The 14,957-nt window shown below is 39.8% G+C and overlaps 1 long non-coding RNA gene across 1 annotated transcript; it reads left to right on the top strand.

Annotated features, from left to right (window-relative positions):
- Window positions 1–13: 13 nt before the first annotated feature.
- On the top strand, window positions 14–14,691 carry LOC139963961 (uncharacterized). The gene is made up of 4 exons (XR_011791807.1): window positions 14–539; window positions 989–1,068; window positions 1,761–1,998; window positions 14,006–14,691. It is a non-coding gene; the product is annotated as an uncharacterized lncRNA (long non-coding RNA).
- The last annotated feature ends 266 nt before the right edge of the window (window positions 14,692–14,957 follow it).

The following is a 14,957-nucleotide window of genomic DNA, read 5'->3' as shown; positions in this document are numbered from 1 at the left end:
AAAAGCTACATATCAAAACCCTATATTCCAAATTTGGAGTTCCACAATTGTTACTTTGCTGTTTTAATTAAGTTAATAACCAAGCTAATTCCGAAAGATAATGACGTCACGGGGGAACCGCAAATGTTACCAAAACTAAGTATGCCTAATATGCTAACCGAGATCAAAGCCGTAAACAATACGTCACGAACAGTAAACAAAATATCAGATGAGAATGGGTGCACAACAGTACAAGAAAGTTTCGTGTTCGTCAAACACTGTATACAGCGATAGCTTAGTACCTGTGCACTCAGCCAGCCTAGCTGCCTATAAGTAAAGATTGGCTTGGACCTTCGAGCGAATCTTATGTGTGCAGTGCGCCCTTCACCAGTTAAAGTTTCGATTCCTATCGCCTATCCGCGCAACTTGGACTTGGAACACCAACAGCTCGCCGTCTACAAGACAATGCCGTTCCTTCTCTATTTGGAGAAAGTATCTTCAAATCTCGAGGAGATATAGAAACAAGTAGACCAGTAGTTGCGAAGCTGGATCGGAAAAGAGTAAGTGTATTTTCTGGCCTAGGCCTACTACAACAATGACTAACTTGGTATTATTACTATCTTACAGTAGGCTAATTCTTATAATTTCGTTCAGTTAGTTAGGCCCTAAATTAGGTACGGCGACGAAAAAGTTAGGCGTAGGCTAGGGCTATATTAACTTTCATTTGTGGTACATAATGAAAAATCCAGAATAACAAGCATAAGATGTTTACATGTCATTTTGCCCAATATTATAATGTGCCCCCACCTATCTATATACTCAGGAGTAATAGCTCATATGTTTCACAGTAAATGACATCCTTATATTTTGCCATTTTTGTTGGTAGGGCTGCAATTTTTGTTGCAAGAGGAAACGCTTGTGACAGGTACTTTCAAACATATCAAACTGCTTTCTTAAATGAACTTTCATAACTTCCTTGTTATTTTCTTTCCCAATTTTCAATACTTAGATTAATCTAGAAGCTGTTCCCCAACCAACTGCAGTGAAAATAAAGGCAGGATTCTGCAGAATGTACATCTCCATCTAAAGGTAGCATGATCTTATAGACATGTGCTTGATATTACCGAAAAACAGTTGGGAAATGGGGGAGGGGAGGGTGGTGACAGGCATTAAAGATTTACGTAGTCAGTTTTGAACTGGATACAAGGAATCTCCACCAGTAAAACATTGAGGCATGTATATGGGGGGGGGCAAGCTACCAGACAAAAAGGAGGCAGGGGGGTTGTGGGAGAAAGTGTGGTAGAGAAGTGTAAGCTAGGGTAATACAAGGAAGAATGGAAAACTTTCATACATCTATAGAGTATATAGCAGAAGTGAGTACAGGGGCCAAAACAGTACTCGTTGAAAGCAAAATAGCAATTAAAACTGCACATCGGTCAGGCTGACTAGGGATAATATACATTGTATTTTATCCATCATATCCGCCTGCCTGACGAGAGTGGTTGAGGAGGCTATACCTGATGGCTTCACAGGAAAATATAAAGGCTACAGCTGTAGTTACTGAGAGAAGGGAGATTACATTGTAGTTATACTATATGAAACCAAGCTGAAGTCATTTGCAATGCTCATGGTGTGAGTGGCCCATATTTTTGCAGCCACATAAAGCAGGAGGATATGCTCTCCTTCAGAAAAGATAAGTGAACCATCTAGGCAGCTGACCCCTGTCCAAGAGCAGCCTACTGTATGTGTGTGGTATAATAAGCGTTTATTCTAATTTTCAGTGAATGTAACACATGTAGAAGTCCAGTGTTCACTGGTCCCCCTACCACCATTGAAGTTGCTGACTGGACCAACAGAGACAAGAACACCATCAAAGCAACCAGGGCCATCTCACAGTGGCGATGATGGTCCGTCTGCTGCTGTGGCATCCACATCGGGATACACCGAAAAACCGCCAGGTAGTCCGGACTACACTCCATCAGTTAACTCATCTGAACATGACAAAGATGACCCTTCAAGGTAATTTTCAAGATTGATAGTAGATCAATTGGTGCCATAACTTTCTGGGAAGAGAATCATTATTAATTTTGACACCAACAATGTGGGGCAGTCTGGAATGTGTGGTGAGGCCATCAGTCTTTACTTCAATTAGCATATACATACTGTATCTGGTAGAGTTGTCACAGCTGTATGTGAACAAGAAATAAAGGCACAAACAAGTACATGGATTTAACAGAGTATATTATATCTTCACTTGGCTGGATATCTGCTACTGAATACAAATGATGAAAGTTGCATCTTATACACTCTTTTACAATGGATTACAAGGGGATGGGACAGGATGTTACTCTGTCCACATGTTTACTTTACTACATAAACAGTGGTTAAGCTACTGAGACAATGACCACATATCCTGCTGAAGATTACATAATCCATAATATTAGGTGCACAAACAGGTGTAGGGTTTTTGTTGTAATCAGTAAAAAATATATTGGAATTGTTCAGGCACAAGTTGTCAGGTAAAACCTGACCCATGTATCCACACCAATTGAGGTGTACTCAGCTGTCGCCTTAGTTGGGCATCCAAAGACTTGACCGACAACTGTGCCATGCCTATTGACCGAAATGGAGTGATTGGAATGCCTCTATCTCTGGAACTCTGGGAGAGGAGTGTCCTGTTCCTGTCGGAAAAGAGCCCCCACCCCTTGCAAGCTCTTATGTTCATCAATGAGGATGCCATAAAACAACAACGAAGCAGATTTCAAAAGCTTTGCTGAAGTACTGTAGTTGATGGCCTCCCAAGTTCTAATTTTGTTTCATTGTAGTGGGGAGCAATCGACTCTGTGAATCGTCTGTTCACATGGTGTATGGCACAGCTGCAGAGCAGTGTTAATTAACAGGTCGCTACCAGCCTTTAGGGAAGTCGCTAAAGTTTTACATTCAAGTTTTACTTACATCTGGTTTCCATTGTAACTAACTATTAGTAATGATAACATTATATTTAAAAAAAAGTTCCAATGACAAGTATTCCTTTCTAGAGAGCTTAGACTTCATAAATATAAATTTCATGCTGACTTACTATTTGTATGCAACTTTGGTGTTTCAAACATGTTGCCAGTTTTTTGTTTTTCTCGAAAAGAATTGGCAGAAATTTGCTGTTGGTTCCCCGCATGGGATAAAATGTGATTTTTTTTATCTCATTTATGATCAAGTAACCTTGATATTCCATGGATTAATCATTACACTTTTATTAAAATGAAAGCCTAAGCTCTCCAGATCCCATTGACATAGTGGTTTAGGGTACTTTATTCAAACTATTCTTCTATTTTAACCTAGTATATTTGAGATTTCAATCATCCAGATTTTGTTGGCAGGCTACTAGAAGTGACAGCTTAGCTTACAAGAGAGAATACATACAAAAAATTAACTTGAGTTTTTATTATTTATTACTGTTATGTACTTCCCAAACTTGAAAATGTAAAATTTCATCCAAGATTGTAGTTAATACCATGAACCAGAAAAATGTAAGCTGGAATTCCAAAATGTTCACCATTCAGCAACAAAACAGACAGGACTGAACCCTGTTTCTATAAAACTTTGCAGAAATGATACTATGACTTGGCATAAACAGTTCACATTCTCACAGTCTTGATAATTTAAATCCTTCGTACTGTTCAGATGGTAAAGCTTCTCTAATCCTCCTTACTGCATAGGATGCGAGAACAACACAAATCTCCTTCACTAAAAACTGCTAGCTCATCCGTGCAAGTTGTCTGTATGCTGTGTGTCTGTATTTCCTGTAAAATAATCATATGAAAACCAGCTATAAAAGATGAAGACACACAAAAGCTTGGTAGCCATCTGGGGACGTCAATTTTAAAATAAATTTCTATATGATTTCCAGAATTTGCTTGGCCCCTAAATCTGCCTCCCCTAAAGTAAGCCTATCTATGCCATTTATACAAACTGATCATTGTATCTCGGGGACTAAAATTTGTAAATAGATCGTGCACAAGCATGGTGGACATTTTTTGTGTGTCATTTGGTTCCATGGCTCAGTGTTAATGACTACTATGTCAGTCAGCATGATAAGGGTTAACCTCAAGGGCATTACACCAGTTTTTGGACAAAATGACCTAATCAGAAGCAGGTTTTGAACATGGTGCACAAATTTTCTTGATCAAATCTATATCTTAATGTTATTCCTTTCACAACGAAACAAAACTAAACTATGAATACACCCTCTGTATTGTTACATCTTTCAACAGCAGGTCAGAGCAATGAATAAAGGTATACAACAAAAATAATGTATTCTATACTTACTCTTGGATCCTGTTTTCCTGTGCACGTCCACTGTTGACGGTACATGTAGTAGGCTGTCTGAAGAAACAATGGGTTCAGGCACATAGCTTCAAAACCTAGGTGTAAGGTGATGCCTGCAGCACCTTCTTCATCCATCACAGTCCTTATCTATTTCGCTGCAGCATCTACACTCCCTTGCTGTAGGCATCACAGAACATTGGCCACAATGACACCTGTAAACAATACAAACCAGTTCAAATAATAAAGAGCCAATTCAATGACTTCATACCAACCTCAATTATTGGGGCATACTGTACTAACATGTCAAAATAGAAAAGGGGCACCTCTGAAGGGCAATCTACCATTGAAGCTCCTTACAAGTAACATCACTAGTAAGGAGGGGGTCGCCTCTTCGTAGAAGTCTTGCCTCTGTTGGGACAATGTTTCAAAGGAAAATAAAACAGGCCGATGTTGCCTCGTTTCCAACTCTTTCCCACTTCTGAATCCATTCCCTAGATTGAGAAAATCTGGTTATGAAATTAGCTCAAGCGGAAATGACAAAAAGCTGGTGTGAGGTCGCCTTCTCCCTCCCCTAACCCTTTCCCTGATTTGTGGTAACTTCACTAAGTTGCCACTAGGCCTACAACTGCTAGGAAATTAATAATAGGCCACCTCTGAATTTGTTGTGCACTCTTCCAATTGGCTCCTTCAATCTACTAACCAAATGAAATATGTCTGTGTGACATGTTCCTGGGGCATGTGCTGCCACAACTTTTAAGGAAAATAGTAACTTCCTTAACTTAACTCGACCGCACATTCATGTTAATTTTGCTGCCCCATCAACAAATTGGCTAGCTAAGTGTATGAGCAAAGTTTGGAAACATTTATCGGTTCTAGGCATAACTAGTGACACAACTATCCTATTGTAACGGAAATGTATCCCTTTAAGTAATTTGTTATTGTAATATTCGTTTTAGAATGAGCGTTCCCTCGGTTCTACCCGTCGATGGCCTCTCTCCCAAAACATGTGTAGAGTTTTTGCTAGTTGCAGGTGGGGACAGCCAATGAAAATCGTACCCCTGTTTGTTTATAAACCTTGCTGAATCAGCACCCGAATTGAGATGTGTCCCATGTTAGTGGTAGCGCAGATTGTTTTATTAGTTTGAGCTCACCACGCTCACGAGGTATTCCGAGATTGGCCGCTGACGGAGAGAGAACCGAGAGAACGCCTATTTTCTGTAAGTTGCTACCACTTCACTGGTATATTTTTGTTCTATCACACGATTATGTGCTTGGCATGACTTCTAGGTTTAATTGTTTGTCTTAAGAAAGATTAAATCGGGTATCTTTGGGGTGACGGGGGTTATTTTTTTCGTACACCTAGGGAATTGTAAGAAAATTATCGTTGCGCTAAGTGCATTGAAGTAGCAAGAAACTAGGGTGTATTTTTAGGACGTCATATTTGTTGTCACATTCTATAGGGGGTTCGATAATTGTAATTTCGACTTCATTAGGAGGCTCACAAACGCTATACCGTGTGTTTCATGTGGGCGTTTGTTTTATATATATCTTTTGGGTTTTCTTAAGCAAAGCAAGTAGTGAGAACGACTAGAGTCAACAAACGCTAGTATTATCCTTCATTTGTAAATACTTTTACCCACGTACTGGTTCGGTTGTGATCTCGAAAAGAGATATTTTATTTAGTAATATAAACTGGTTAAGTCTTTAAGCCTGTTGTTGAGTAAGTCCCAATAAAATATCTTGTATGTCTCCACGAGTTAGCGTAACTGCGTAAGTGCGTAACTGCGTAACTGCGTAAGTGCGTAACTGCGTAAGTGCGTAACTGCGTAACTGCGTAAGTGCGTAACTGCGTAAGTGCGTAACTGCGTAAGTGCGCAACTGCGTAAGTGCGTAACTGCGTAAGTGCGTAAATGCGTAAGTGCGTAGTTGCGTAACTGTGTAACTACCTAACTGCGTAACTTCCTAAGTGCGTAGCTGTGTTACTGCTTAAGTATACAGACAGTTCCTGTTATCCTGTACCATTTCTATTAACTGCTTATCTGTAAAGTCTGTCAATGCCATAATCTGTGGTAAATTCATGTGCCAGTGAATCAAAGATCAACGTAATAAATCAATAAATAAGCGATCAACCAGTCGTCAACCTCTTCTCCAATTTTTGTCTTGATATGTGTTGAAGATTTTTATTAGTTTAAGCAGCTGGACTTCGCCGTTGCTATCTAAATACTGTGTGTCAGTGCCACCGGCAGCCATTTCGCGATATGTATAAGCTATGCTGTGCTGTGTATATATGCGTACTACAGTGCGTGTATAGAAACTGTATGTGGTATAGCAATAGGGCAGTTCCAGGCGACGATATCATGCACTTTCGACTTGGTAAACAAATGACGTCATTTGTTTTCGGCTTTCCCTGAGCGGTTCAATCTAGCCGATTTTTGCGGAGTTTATGTTGCTTGATAGGAAGAAAATGCAAGGAATTTATGAAAAAAGAAGTCAATGGATGTTTTGTTCGATGTCTTATGTATCAATTTGTGATTTTTCATCTTAATCCAAATCTTAACTTTCTTGTAATAGACTGCTGAAAAAGGTAATATTTTCGAGAAGTTTGAGATTTCTCCATACCCAATGCACTGCGCAGAACATATACAGTTTGCACTCTTCTGCGCTCCCCCCGTGACGTCACTGAATCTATTACGTAATAGTACTTTTTACCGATTAGAAAGAAAATGCAAGGAATTTATGAAAAAAGAAGTCAATGGATGTTTTGTTCGATGTCTTATGTATCAATTTGTGATTTTTCATCTTAATCCAAATCTTAACTTTCTTGTAACAGACTGCTGAAAAAGGTAATATTTTCGAGAAGTTTGAGATTTCTCCATACCCAATGCACTGCGCAGAACATATACAGTTTGCACTCTTCTGCGGCCCCCCCCCCCCCGTGACGTCACTGAATCTATTACGTAATAGTACTTTTTACCGATTTCTACCCCTTTGGAGACGGAAAAAAATCGCGGTGTTGGGTTTTTGGTAATGTAAGAATTGTTAAGTTTAATATTATGTAAAGTCAAGTCTACGTGTCGCTTGACCTTTAACAAACACAAATAAACTCAAGAACAATAACTTATGCTTCCATTATTTTATTCAAGGGTCTCACAAGTATCGCTGGGTATTGGAGCCAGCGACTCAAAATATTTAAGATATAATTTGCAGAAAACAAAAGAGAACGGTGGACCACACTTAGGGCCTTCAGAGCTAGAAGTGCATCTGTAATGAAACATAACCAGAAAAGCATTAAAAATAAGTGTACATTGGGCAAACATAACAAAAAGGTTAACCAGTTGTACCTATACAGCTTCCAACAGTTGCCTAAATATTCCACAACAACATAGCATCGATGACTGAGAATGAGAATTACTATCAACGCAGACCATCTACTTAATTTGAATACATTAATAGAGAACATAGTCTTTAAGACTGTAATAAGACACGTCTGCCTACTCATATCCTGTGTAGATTTCATTCATTAAAACAACGGGACTTCAAAAAGTCAACCCCACGGTAGGAGTAACAACGACACAACCATGTGGTACCGGCTTAACCTAGTGTAACTCACATGGGTGAACATTGTAGTAAAACTGTTGTAAGATAAGTAATATACTCAAGTAAACTGGGTTTCCTAAATGCATACAACCAGAACATGTCGTTTGTTCATTAAACAAGACATAGCTAGATACCAATATAAATACAGACATATGTACTTTAACGGTTAGTGGACGTGGCCACCTTTAGATACAGATATATGTGCAATCGTAAATACTAACGGTATATGGGCGCGGCCATTTAAACAACTGCCATCTTACTGAGGGCGCAATTCCAAATCTGAATACTTCCCCAGCGGTCAATCTAAAGTACTTCCACACGTGTACTCATATGAGAATCATGCAGGTTCTTATGTTTATCTTACATCTTAGTTATGGACACAATATATATATACGCTTTTAATTATTACAACAGAAATGAGCATGACAAATAACAGACTTCAAGCCGCTTAATTTGATGTAAAAGTCACGTTCCTATACCCACTTAATCGATGTTAAGGCTATGATTCCTACATACACTTAACGTTAACGTAATCGACCAGTAGCCTATACACAGCGTGCACATTGTTAAATAGACCAGCCTACACTAAGCGAGTGAAACTTGACAAAAAACCCGAGTGAGCATTGAAACTATAATCGAACTGTGGGCTTGTTTTTAATACGTAAAACATACAAATTAATTGGAAAACATTACATATTGTCTTCAATATACGAATAATTACCTTTGAAGCTCAACTCGCCCAGCAACGTTTGATATTCTCGAAGAGAAAGTGTATGAACGTAGTTTACTAACAGCAGTCGAAATAGCGTGTGTGGAGGGTCGTAAACAACAGACAGACCAGTACTAAGATTATAGACGCTTAAACAATAGGGATAGTTGTTCTGGTTACACCAACATCTAAGAAGCAGTTTCAGGTCAAAGGTCATCACTATGCGCGAGGAATTTGATGGAGTAATATGAGGGCGCTAGATATTCCCTCACACTCCCCTGCTAAAATTGTTTTAGTCCTCAAACATGACATTGCCTTAAACTTAACACTAACTTAGGAACTGAAACCGTTTAATTCTACTTTCTCTCTGTTTCCTTTCTATATTTTCAAGGTGAAATGTTAGCAGTCTTAATTGACACTGAAACCAAATATGTTGTGAGATCTTCAATTAGGACCACCGTTCACCCAATAAATCTCTAACCCCGAAAATAAAGTTGTAATAAACACCCCATCCCCCACCCACTCACTCCACCCTACCCCCCCCCCCCCCCAATATATATCTCAAAACAATTAAGCAAATGTGGTTTGATGTTGTCACATTTTGACTTGATCAAGTCTTCTCCTTGTGTGCGTGAAGGAATATTAAATCTGCGATATCCCTCAAACGGAATAAGATATTTGGTTCTTATAGCTGTTTGGGGGAATTTATACATTGCAATTATCTCAATCACATAGACGAATACTGTTGGTTGGATTTGTCTCGCCCGTATGGGAAATCAGCTTTAACTCACAAGCGTAATTTAAAGAGGGAAAAGTTTAAAAATTGTTTCGTGGAACTGGCGTGATTTTGTATTACAGAGGTCACTGTGGCATTCTCGAATCGTGTTCGTGTAAACAATTCACTGTTATCTTAGTGAAAGCAACAAAAAATACGAAGTTGTGCTTCGTTGCTATACCGTTAACCGCTGTTGATCACGCTATTTATTAGTTCGGTCTGTTCTGTGGAAGTACATAGTTCACATTTATATCTATAGGCAATGATACGTTGATAATACTCTCTCCTCCGAAGAATCGGATGTTCTAATGTTAATTTCATGTTAAAACATAACGAAAGATACCGGCTAGATATGAAACATACCAAAATGACTTATTTTTTATTTTATACCCGGACCACACGTCGGTGATAAATTTCAATGTTTTTATTCTTTTAATAACCTAGGGGAAAATGATAAACGACAACTTGTTTTGACGTCTCAGTTTATGTTAATGACATTTTTGATTTATTTTTTCGATACCAGTTTTCATTCGATGGCTAGGAAGCTGTTTTATTTCATTGCTGTGAATTGGTTTTGCGTTTAAGAGTTAATGTCAAGGGAAATAGAGCGGAGGTTAGTTTAATAACTTTGTTGCCTTAGTGGAATGAGAAGTGGCAACGGCTTGTAAGATCTTAACGGGGGTGGGGATGGGGAATTAAGGGAGGGGTGCAGAAGGAATATGTGCTATTGGTAGATACCGATATAGCAAATCATGGGAAAACGTCGATGAAAAAGCAAAAACAAAAAGTCATGCTCGTGGGCAGGCAAAAATTCGGCCCACTATGATTTTGTTTATGATCAAAATAAAATGTGTGCCTAATTATTATTAGTTCAATACGTTTTAGTTGTTAGACGCTAATGTGCATGTGATATCTGAAGTAATACGTCTTGCTGTTGTGTACAGACTCCCATCTGGAATCGGTGATTCATTCTCGGGGACGTCTGATAATACTCGGGGAATTCAACAAATGCGTGAAGTCCTGATAATGTTCATTGCCTAGTCCTTGATTCCTTGATCCCAAGTTCCTTGATCTACTCCATTCACTGGGCATTCATCAACATGTCAATGTTCAGACGCATAGCAATGGTCACACATTGGATCTTCTTATTACAAGAGAAACTGACCAATTTATTTACAAGCATGGATCACGACTGTCTGCTACCATCTGACCACGCCTCGCTTCACCACTGACCTTTCTCGTTCGCCATCTTCTATGATCTATCGTACCTCTCGGAACTGATTGCATGACATTAACATCGATGTCCTACAAGAGAGAGTAACTAGTTGTCACTCTCTGCGCTCATACCCCCATTGTCTCTTAGTGACCCCTGTTTTTCTGACTTGCTCAATCATTACAACAGTGAAATATATCATCAATGATCTGGGCCCACCTATCACGAAACGATAAACCGAGAGCTCCGGGTCCGTTATGAGCAGTTACTCGAAGCGCGCCGTGACTTGCGTAAATTGAAGAGGAAATGTCGTTCAACTGGACTAGAAGGCCATCATGAAATTTTCAAAGCTGCTCAAGGTTCATACGGTAAACTGTTGAATGACCCCCATGCAGATTATCAACGTGAACGAATAGCGAACGCAGACCAAATATAAAACTGTTTAGTCTCAGTGACGGTTTAATAGGTTCAAAGATCTTAATTACCTCTATTTTGCCTGATGTTGCAACTGTGAAATTGCTCAATATGTTTGCTCAATTTATCAGACCAAAATACTCAAAATCAGAGAAGGGCTCCACTTGTAATGCCTATTGACCATCAGCAGTCAACTTCCTTAAGGTTCGACACGTTTGAGCCGGGGCGGACTGGGTCTTGCAACCGGCCCGGGCATTTTTCACCTAGACCGGCCCATTATTCATTTATTTGTTACTTACATAGTGATCGCCGTCCTGGGGTAGGGGTCTAGGGAGAGGGGTGTCCCCCTCCCATTGAGATTTTTTGAAGTTAAGGAATGCCTAGATGCAAAAAGGTGCTATATTTTTCAATTTTGTAGGTTACAATAATCCTTTAAAAAAAGACCCCAAAATAATTTTCCAGAAGCAACACTTGATTAAACTGAGAAAAGTTAAAAATGTAAAATAAAATAGACAAAATATATGTTTAAAACTGGATTTATTTAGTTTTTCAAGCATTTTGTGACAACCGGCTTGAAAAAAGGGGGAAATCCTAAATAAAATGCACTAAAACATACTAGTTCAATAGCACGAGCACATGTCATGTCTATGAGAGTATAGGAGCCTACGTAGTTCGCTGCTTCTGGCAGCCACACCATCAATGATGTTTTTAGTGTCAAGTTTGGCCAAGATCCTTTCTTCCACAGACATCAACATGAACGCCTCATGTTCTTGTGTCATTGTACAAACACCCTACTGTATGTGGGTCATTTTTTTCATCCATAATCTCTCAGGACTTAGCTACTGAATGATATGCAAATAATCTAATAAGATTTTACCTTTTTACTACGTTTTCTGGAGGACGAGGTGCAGATTAATAAAATCTCTATTCTCTGACAATGCTTTATATATGTCAGAATGCATTGGTCACCGTACTTGTATATCTTTTCGTAAAAATATTAGCTCGGACGGGTTGCCAATAACACGTTCTTTTGTTACGAACTAACAGACTAACTAATATGGTGATTTCATGAGCTGATTCCCACAGTTAAAAATATATTTTTACTCAGCCCGTCTGTATTCATTTAACTAATAAATGGGCTATAATTTTAACCAGGCTCCCCAGTCCACCGGCCCAAATGCCCGTGTGGCCAGTCGGCCACTGTGTTTGAGCCTGTGTTGTGAGTTTGTTTCGAATCTGATCAAGGTGTGTCCACCAAATCTTGTGTTCTCAATCCTCTCCCAGTCTCTCTGCTAAATTATTGTATTGATGAGGTTGTCCCGATTGTTACTGAAATAATTAACTTATTTATGAGGTCGGGCAAACTTCCCCAAACCTGCAAACAAGCTATAATCCGTCCGTCCGTTGAAAAAATGTAATCTTGATACTAACCTCAAAAACTCCCGTCCGAAATCCAATTTATCATTCCTTTCTAACCTTATTGAGAAATCTGTGTTCAAACAACTGAATACGGATCTAAGGCAAAATGACCTTTATGGTAAATGTCAATCAGCTGACCTGGATGGTCGAAGTACTGAAACCGCACTTCTTAGAGTGCATAATAACCGCGTGCTAAGTGCTCTGGATCGGCACAATGATGTCATCCTAATTGTATTAGATTTAAGTGCCGCCTTAATTATTACTAAACTTTTACACAGGTTGAGTCATCGGTTTGGAATATCATTGGTGTTTGAATGGTGCAGTTCATATTTTAAGGGTAGAATGCAGCGTTTGAGTATTGAATCAGTGTTTAAATGGTTCAGTCAAGGGCGTAGGAACCGGGGGGCTGGGGCGCCAGCCCCCCCCCAGTGAAATATATGGAGGGGCGGAAGTATAATTCCGCCCCCGCTTCGCAAGTCAGAAAACCCCTTTTTCATTTCCAAATGAGAAAAAAATCTCATTTGGAGCACCAAATTGCATCTAAGGCCTGGTGAAAATGCAAAATTATTTACAAAATGGAGTGGGTGTTGAAGTGTGCTATATTGCACTAAATTGCATCTGAGGCCACCTGGAAATACAAAAATATTCCAAAGGGGAGGGGGACACCCCCTCTCCTTAGACCCCTCCCCCAGGCCGGCCGTCAGTCTTCAGCCCACCCCCCACTCAAAAGTACCTTCCTACGCCACTGGGCTCAGTTCATATCTTAAAGGTAGTGTGGAGCATGTGAGTATTGGCTCAGTCATGTCGGAGGCTTTGGCACTTGACTGCGGCATCACACAAGGTTCAGTTCTGTGATCGGTCTTATATAGTCTACACCCTCCCCCCCCCACACCTTTGAAGACAATATACTCCGTTACGGGTTCAATTATATGTTGTATGCCGACGACACCCAACTGTGTGTCACTTGTAAGAGAGATAGGCCTCTACGGCCCCGTCGATCAAATTGAGTCCTACATTAGTGATATCCGGCATTGGATGCGTGCTAATATGCTACCCCTTAATGATGACAAAACTGAAATTTTACACTTTTCATCCAAATTTACTGAGAGAGATTCTGCTTCTCCCTGTGACATACAGATTTGTGGTATCAGTATTGCTCCTTCCTGTACTGTTCGCAATCTTGGTGTAACATTCGATGATTCTGGTAGCATGTCGACTCATGTGGCAAATATATGTAGGTCTGCATCATATGCTATCTCCAAAATTGCCAAAATTCAAATAGCCTCGATAAAAATTCTACCATTTAAAAGTAATGCATGCCTCGTCACCTCTCGATTGAATTATTGCAACTGTTTGCTTTTTCGACCTTCCTCAGCATCATATTGTGACGCCCAGGGGAGCGTCACGTAAACGCCTCGGTACATAGGTGGCATTACTGCTGGAGTAGTTGTCCTGTTTGTGTGTATTGTTTTATTGTTCTCTGGGCTCTATTTTATCTAATATCTTTGTATATGTAAAGTGAATTGTTGTAGTTCCATATGCTAATTTATACCTTTTGTTTCCGTCTCCCTTTCAGCTGTCCAGCTCTCGTGACAATAGTCTGGTCCCTCCGTAGCTCTGTGGAATGTTCGAGCCACGCGAAGTTCCAATGTTTCGATTCAGTTTTTGTGTTAAGTTAGGGCACTTGCTATTTTGGGTTCTAAGAGTGTGTTCCATTTTTTGGTGTTTGCTGCTGCCTAGTGAGGTCCGTTGGTCAGTTCGTTAAGTAAGTTAAATGTTCTTTTATAGTTTAGGCAAGTCCGAGTCCTATTTCTTATAATATTGTGGGCGTATTTCCCCGTTTGTCAGAATCCCTTTAAATTATAACATCTAAATTTACTAAAAGGTTGGGAACACGGTCGATATTATCGCCGCACCCTGCGGGGTTATTCTTATGTTTGTGGCGCGGGGGTGACTTTAATTCGGGTTGAATTTTCCCCGAGGCAACGCCTACGTATTGTAAATTTAGGACTCGTAATTATACGTTTGGCCACGGACTTCGCATGTACGTATCGTTATCATTTATGTAAATTATAAGCTGGAATTTATGTGGATTTGTATGTTATTAACTGAATATTGGTCCTAATTTATCACCTTACAACCTTATATTTGGAGGTCACTGCGTTGACCTCGTGTATTATTTAATTTGGTATTTAGAGACACCTGCCCAAGTGGAGAAGGCGAAGGTTTTTGTAGTAAATGTATTAGAAGCTTAAAAAGCAATTTATTTGTTCGTGTGTTTATTGGTTCAGTGTGTCCCAACTTGTAGTTGCCCCACATTCATCCTGACATAGGGTGGCCGACAGCGGCCCTATCGAACCCACGGCCGCTCGGCAAGTTATAACCCCGTTTGGGGCGCTACATTATTGGGGTGGAGGGGGTGGGGGAATCAACTTATGCAAAACTCCGCTGCTCGCCTTGTAACTAAAACCAAAAGAAGAGATCACATTACCCCTGTCTTTCAGGATTACACTGGCTTCCAATTCAGC

Source organism: Apostichopus japonicus, chromosome 22, assembly GCF_037975245.1.
Source record: "Apostichopus japonicus isolate 1M-3 chromosome 22, ASM3797524v1, whole genome shotgun sequence".
Classification (NCBI taxonomy): Eukaryota; Metazoa; Echinodermata; class Holothuroidea; order Aspidochirotida; family Stichopodidae; genus Apostichopus; species Apostichopus japonicus.
This window is presented reverse-complemented; position numbering and strand designations above follow the sequence as displayed.